This window comes from Xenopus laevis, chromosome 9_10S (assembly GCF_017654675.1).
Source record: "Xenopus laevis strain J_2021 chromosome 9_10S, Xenopus_laevis_v10.1, whole genome shotgun sequence".
In the NCBI taxonomy this organism is placed as follows: Eukaryota; Metazoa; Chordata; class Amphibia; order Anura; family Pipidae; genus Xenopus; species Xenopus laevis.
This window is the reverse complement of record NC_054388.1, coordinates 15,433,732-15,441,549: the sequence shown is the minus strand read 5'-3', so window position 1 is coordinate 15,441,549 and position 7,818 is coordinate 15,433,732. Positions and strand designations below refer to the sequence as shown.

Sequence of the window (7,818 nt, the reverse complement as noted above, 5' to 3'; positions counted from 1 at the left end):
ATCTGTACATGTTCTATTGAGGATCGCTTGGGAATCAGAATGCTTTGTGGAAGCCTGGGGCGTTTCCAGATAAGGGATCTTTCTGTAATTATGGGATCTTCACTATGCTTTGCTATAAGTCTACTTAGAAAAGTCATGAAAGACCATCTAATATATCTATTAGGCCTGGTTCCTTGCATCTCGCGAGATTAGGATTATATATTATATTTTAGTTTTGAGATCAAGTAGCAAGGCAACGTGTTTGATTATCTAGCGAGAACAAGGAAATCATGTTTTTTAAAAATCTTGAAGTTATTGTGGATAGAGAATGTGAGCGTATGGGTGTAGATAGGCGCATTTCGTGTCAATATGTGGAGCTTTCGTCGGTATATATGGTTTCGCAGATAACGGATTTCTCATACCCTGTATCTATATGGTTGTTTGTTGTGCGTTGGTCATTTCTGTTGAGACGGGGTGAGGCTGACAGGGAGATTTTACTCCCTCAGGTAGGAACGAAATGTTATTGTCTTCTCATACGATTTGTTGTATCGTGGAGCTGGTGATGGAATCTCTGCCCGGAAAATGCTTCATGGGCTGAGGCAAGCTATATCTCTGGAAATCCATCAGGTGTGGCACCTTAGGGCAGATTATCGAAATCGCCATTGATATTTCCCGAGTTTGTCTTAGGACAGTCAGAGCGCATATATTCAGGTGACTGTTGTTTGAAATACGGAATAGCATTGTGGAGGAGATTAGGTTCGCCGCGGCAGCTGAGAGAAGATGCTTTGTCGGCTGGTTGATTAATGTCTCCCCGTTAGCTGCCCTACCACCCTAGAAAGATATCTTGTTATTGTTGATTTTGGTCTTATTAATATTATGAATTACGTGTTATGTTTAAGCCGAACGAGGTTCGTTTGGGGGCGTGGTGGACTCTGTACTGATATTCGGGATGCGCATGATAGTGCGCGCTAACAAGTAGTTTGTTGCCCATGTGGCTATTGGATTTTGCTCCGGTTTAGTCAGCTCCATGCCCTCAAAGCTCGTTTTCTCCTTACTCATCAAAGGTGGAGCGTATTTTCGTCTTTGGATAAATCTGGGAGAGAATGGTTAGTGTGGTTGATATGTTTTCGCTCTATTTTGGAGGTGGGTGATCGGTTTGCTTAGATTTATATAGATAGTGGATGCATAAGACGGTGGTAGGATATGCCTATATATTTTATGTGAGTTGATTAACTGACGCACTCACGGTTCCATAGTGACAGCTGCTATGTTAGTGGTCGTATCTGGTAGGTGTGGGGTTGTTTGAGGATTTGCCTTCTGCGCGGCCTCTTTTTTGCAATTCCCCTATTATTGCTTGGTCCCTTCAAGTGACGGAGGATGTAAGAATAACAGGATCTGTTACTCGGATGGTTGAGTCATATGAATTCCATTCTATTATAGCAGAAAGTGATGTCCTGATAATAGGAATATAGATTATATGTGGTAGCAGTATATGGTCTGACCCTTTCCATATGAAATGGGAGATTTATGGAAATATTTAACAATGGTTGTTCCTATGTTACGGACCAGGTTTGCTCCTGACTCTCATTGTGCCAGAAGCCTAATTTTCCGTGCGGAATTGCAGGGACATAAGGACTGAAAGCTCTTTACATTGCGATCATGAATATATATCTGTGGTGGATAGTGGCGTCCTGTGGTGGCCACAAATTAGTCTGCGACCGGTACATTGTGTGTAAATGCAAAATATCGTGTTGAGAATCTTTCAATAAGAAATTTCAATCAGTTTACATCGTTTTGACAGGTGTAAGGATGTGCATCAGTGTGAGTAAAATCTGGCTGTACCGTGCATCCTGCGCTTATGATTGGGGCAACCAGGGATAGGTTATGGGCCATTTTTTGATGAATGACGATGTATCGAGGGAAAATGTCATGCGATTTCATGCGGAAAGGTCTTGTTTGCTCCCGTAAAACGTCACTTCTGAGTGTCCTACTCTCTGCCAAGATGACATGGCCTAGGGGGAAGTGAAGAATTGGATTTAAAGAAGGATCCAGATGTGTACAATGTGGGGTTGCAGAGTGGTACTGTATTGTGGGTGTGACTGTGGGAATGCAGTCATAAGTTCGCAGGGACCTTTATAGAGAAGAAGCTCCAATAAGTGAGGACAGCCAGGTGGAATCCTAGGCCTACAATATAGTAAGGATTATCTGGGGTCTTTAAATGTATCTTACCATGTCTCTTGTATTTGTCGTTTAGGATGGATGCCGTTGTAATATGAAATCGCAAGGTGAGATGAACCAGTTGGCATCACCCTTCATATCATGGCAGATGTTTGATGAGGGTGGAGATGCCACATGAGATCTTTGTCATTTCTAGAATAGTTAAGTGGAGATCACGATGGTGGTTTTCCACTAGTTATACAATGTGTTTGGTTTTAATATACTTTGTGCTTTCCCTGCCCTAGCTGACTAATGTAGGAGAAGTGGCTGCCCAGGTTGATATATAATCTAGCGGATATTGTGGCCTGAGAAAGGCACAGGTTGGGTTAGGGGTCAAGGATTATAAAACGATGTCAATCAGCGGTGATTGCGTGAGTGACGCCCTGACCTCTGTGGTTAAGTTGGAGTGGGAGTGAAAGGGTGTTATGTGCCACCAGGTGACTGTGCTGAGGGAGCATTTTCTACATGTCATAAATCTAGATGTCTGTCCTAACATACATAGTATACATACATAGATGTATGTCCTAGGCAACGGTGGTCCGGTTAAAATATAATATATACGCCTGACGTATTTCAAGGGAAGCCAGCACTCCCATATAAACCCTTCGCGAACTTGTTTATTGTGGGTTGTGTAGCATTAGATTCCTCGTATTAAGTATGTACAGGAGAAAGGTCCTACAAAGGACCGAGAAATCGTTGGACATTTTGGTACAACACAAATGAGAACAATGTGGATGAAGGTTTTATATGGGAGGTGCTTGTTCCTTGGCAGTACGTGGTTTTGTAATAATTATATGGATTTATGAGTATATAGATGGACTCGCACACCAGTTTTACAGCTGAATAAAACAGTGATTATTTTATTGCTTGCATTGCATTGCAACATTTCTCGGCCCTATTTATGGGGGGCGCTTTGTAGGTGAAAGGAGTACAGTGCTTATGCGTTAGAACTGTAAGTGACTACTTATATATCCAGATTTAGAATTCGGCAGCCAAGTTAATGATAGTCATAGATCAGTGGCTAGACCATTCCGAACAAGCTTACAACGTTGATCCATACTTTAAGTGCAGATGCCGTATATTCCACTCACAGAGATGCTCATATATTGCTGTGTGCAATGTGATTGAAAGTGTCTCGTAAAATGTTGTTTAGTCAGAATAGTGTTCAATTCTCATGCCCCCACAGGACGACCAATTATGTCATTCGCAGGCCAGGGACTGGCCAATCTGTGGGTTCTGGCAAATGCCAGAGGGCTGTATTATTCAGGTCCCATAGAGAAGTCAGTATTGTAGTGGGCTAGTCTGGGAGTCTTGTTGGTTGTGCCGTACGTATCGTGGATTGGTTTTGGGTTGCCCTTGCTGTGTTAACTGAAGTGTCCAGGGCCTATTTTTAATTTCTCAGTCGGATACTGATTTTCATCAATGTATTGATTGGGGGTGTGTGTTCGTATAAATGAGAATATTGTCAGAAATTTGTGATTGACCTCCTCCAGTCCATGTATAGGTCAGGCAGAATGGGGAGCTATCTGAAGGTATACCATGTCATTCTTTGTAGGTCAAAGTTTGATAATTTAGCCGTGGACTTAATGTTGTTCTAGGTAACAATGGAGTCTGCGCAAGTCTTATACACTTGTAGATCCACATGACTGATCTGGAGGCATTTGCAAGCGGTTGTCATGATTGATTAATGAGAATGCAGGTGCTATAATAGGGGCCCCCTTGTGAATATATTTGCTGTCCTGTTTGCGGCTTTATATCTTTATAAAAACGACCTCAATTGCGGGAAAGCAATACTTTATGACAAAGCACGGGCCCAGCGACTGGGAATTAAAGTGGCTCCAGCTTACGCAAAATTCTTTTATGCATGTGTATGAAAATGAATGCCATACTAAACCGTCCTTCATTCAAAAAATATGGCGCCTTCCACAGGCGCTATATTGATGATATCTTCTATGTTTGTACAGGTCCATTACAGATTTGGAACACATGGTGAGCCATTTAAATTATTTAAACAATCCGGTGAAATTCGCACTTAATTATAATGCAAATAGCATTGAATTTTTGGATGTGAAAATTTATAAAGGAGCCACTAAATTAGAGACCTGTCTATATGTGAAACCCACAGATAGAAATACCATTCTACATTATCAGAGTTGCCATCCAAAGCATTTATTGAACTCTCTATCTAAGTCACAAATGCTTAGAGTGATACGTATAACCAGTGAGAAAGATAAACGGGAGGAGGATTTAAATATCATGGCCAATAAGTTCTTGTTAAGGGGCTATCCTCCTGAACTGGTCCTTGACACAAAAAATGGGCACTAGATCTTGACCTAGGGGGCAGCACGCAACAACTGACTCCAACACACACCGTACGAACCCCAAGAAAAGGGAACTCGAATGAGAATCAAATTTATTATGTAAGTCAATACGGTGAAGGTTCAGACTTTATACGTAAATGTGTACTCAAACACTGGCCATTAGTAGCAAGTGATGAGAATGTTTGCAAAAAGCTGCCGTACCAACCAAGGTTTAGTTATCAAAGAGGGAAATCTCTAAAAGATATTTTGAGTCCATCTGATCCTACTGATAATTATGCTAGTCCACCCATACAGCATTTTTTGGTCCAGCGTCCAGGGGTCTTTAAGTGCAGTGGCTGCATTATGTGCAGCAGTCTGATTCTGGGCAATCAGTTTTCACATCCTAGGACAGGTAAAACATATGAAATAAAGCAATGACTTGTTCATCTACAATGGTGGTCTATATGATTAAATGCCCGTGCGGACTTATTTACTGTGGTAAAACAGTCAGGATGCTCAAGGAACGCATTGGAATGCACAGGGCCAGTATCAGGGCAGCGTTTGACCCTGATAGAGAAATTAAGGCCAAAAATAAAAAACAAGACATATCCCAACAGTTAGTGGCCAAACATTGGGCGGAAGCAAAGCAAAGTCCAGCGGCTTTCAGGTGCATGCCCATTGAACAAGTACCAGCTAGGGTGAGAGGTGGAAATTTTGACAATACCTTACTAAGAAGAGAGGCTTTTTGGTTCCATGAGCTAGATTGCGTAAGTCCTAAGGGACTTAACGGACAACTGGTGTTAAGCTGTTTTCTTACCTGACTCCTAACTCTCATACGGACACACTGAGACAGAATGATGTGATTGAGATTCATAAAGAAAATAATACTAAATTGCCTTATAGCTTGAATGGCATTTGTTGTAACATTGTGAATGTAATTCTGTCAAGGTGAAACTAAGTATCTATCTTTTGTACAAATTTGCAGGCCTATGGAAAAGACATAGTCGAATGGACACTTTTGTAACACATTTACGAGCACTTCAAGCACTTGCACAGCACTGGCATCTTGTGGTGGAATATAGGTACTGCACTTTAAATATGTACAGTGTAAGTTTGTTCTGGAATGTCTAGCACTGTCTATGACGTCATACTTGGCGCCAATTTTAAATAGTATATAAGTAGTCACTTGTTAACATGCACTGTATACTTGATAAAGGCCCTAATGGGGGGCGAAACGTTGGAAATGCAATCAAGAATAAAATAACACTGTTTTATTCACTGTAAAATGGTGTGCGAGTCCATCTATTTGGCTGTACAACGGAAATTGACCAACGCACCCGAAGTAACTAAAAATCTGGTAATAGTGCATATATATATATATATATATATATATATATATATATATATATATATATATATATATATATATATATATATATATATATATATATATATAAAATCAATGAACCACCTGGAGAGACACCCGGAGCTGCTGGTCTTATATATATATAGATAGATAGATAGATAGAGATATATATATATATATATATATATATATATATATATATATATATAAATATATAATATCCAGAATCCATATTTCGAGCGCACTCCATACATAAATTGCAGGACCCAGGTGCTACCTTAAGAGGCTGTGTTATCAATCAATCTATGAAGTCAGGTGCACACAGGGATTTAAATAGTTAAAATGTCCACATTTTATTTAAATACTTTTAAAAAACAGAACTGGTCGACGTTTCGGTCTTTCTCTAAGAGCTTTCTCAAGACCCTGTTCACAGTACCAAAGGTATTCCTTAAATAGATAAAACTTATGACACTCACCCCAAAGAACACACCCACCAGAACCCAAATGAGTTTTGCCCTTTGAATTGTTTTTTGAATCAAGGGTAACTTGCTGTTAAAATGTTACAAATCTGCTATGATGTTGCAACTGCTATGATTTTGTTTCTGCAGAAGTCTGTTTGGTTACTTGGGTTTTAAAGTTGTTTTAACTATGTGTTACTATTTGGTGTAAATCAATTACTGATTGTATACGTATTGGCAATTATTTATCTGTTTTTTGGTGCAGGTTACTTTCAGTCACATGTTCTGGTGAGTGTGTTCTTTGGGGTGAGTGTCATAAGTTTTATCTATTTAAAGGACCAGTAACATCAAAAAATTTTTTAAAAAATTCGTTAGTATACAATGAAAAATAAACATCAAGACAAATTAAACTTTAAAACAGCAAAGCCTTTATTAAGAAATAACTTACCGAAACTCCACTTCCTGTCCTCTTCAAAACAGGCGACACGGCGACCATCCATGCTGCAGTGTTTGATTTCTCCTCCCTGGCTACTGACAGCATGTGAAGGAGGCTGTGGGGGCTGCCGCTGGACATGCTGCTGCTGTTTGGCCTCTCTATCTGGGCACGGCGCTGAGTGCAGGAGACATAGCCTGCGGAAGAGAAGATATTCTGAAGCCGAACCCCTCTTTGCTTTCCCTTTAGCCACACTAACAGCTGACCCCTCAGTCCTCGGAAACTACAGAGCCAGATGAAGAAATCACTCGATTCCTCTGTATCGCTGGTACCTGCTAATTATTTTTCCCTGAACTGCAGCCCGCAGCGGTAAAACCTACTGGTAAGCATCTTTATGGGGCATCTTGCTCTTCATTTTAGGAGATTGAAATTACGGAAAGGCTGTGTCCCATAGACTCCATTTTATCCAAATAAGCCAAAATTTTAAAAATGATTCCCTATTTCTCTGTAACAATACAACAGTACAATAGCTTGTACTTGATCCCAACTAAAATATAATTAATCCTTTAAAGTTATCCTTTATTTTAAGGCAGCATTAAGGATTTGGATTTTCAAGCATGACTTGGGACACAACAGCCAAGCATACGACGCATTAACTCAAATCCCAGATCCTCGCAGGTACGACTCCCGTGACAAGTTCACTTTAAGTCTAGTTGCATAACATGCATTGTAAATCCAAATAGTTATACATTATCCTCTCCTTTTGCCAGTTTACCAAAGAAGCAGATCTTTGTCCAGTTTGCTCACTATTGCCCACCTATCAGATCAGACATGGGCTTTTTTATTGTGCTCGTCCTTAGACTGCATACACAGGCCAAGGAAGTTTTTGTCCAAGTGGAGTTTCAGCCCAGCCAGAACAATACCCGGATAATCAGGAAAATGTAAACATTGTAGCACCATATAAAGCCCAGTAAAGTTTTGCATTAGTGGAAGAGCATGTTCCATTTGGGTAGGAGAGGAGGGTTGGCCAAGGGACCCTGCCTTTAATGCTAGAGTCAATCTTGC

At 40.4% G+C, this 7,818-nt stretch overlaps 1 protein-coding gene across 5 annotated transcripts in view; it reads left to right on the top strand.

Annotated features, from left to right (window-relative positions):
* LOC121398884 (targeting protein for Xklp2-B-like) overlaps positions 1-7,818 on the top strand; it is a 100,772-nt gene that overhangs the window by 33,585 nt on the left and 59,369 nt on the right. The window contains exons 1-3 of one of the 5 annotated variants that reach the window (XM_041578441.1): positions 5,488-5,578; positions 6,801-7,135; positions 7,343-7,431. The exons of 3 other annotated variants lie outside the window; for them this stretch is intronic. The gene's annotated coding sequence lies outside the window, so the exon portion shown is untranslated. Of the gene's footprint in view, positions 1-5,487; positions 5,579-6,800; positions 7,136-7,342; positions 7,432-7,818 lie in introns of those variants that run through there. One more of the 5 variants, XM_041578436.1, reaches the window with a different exon arrangement.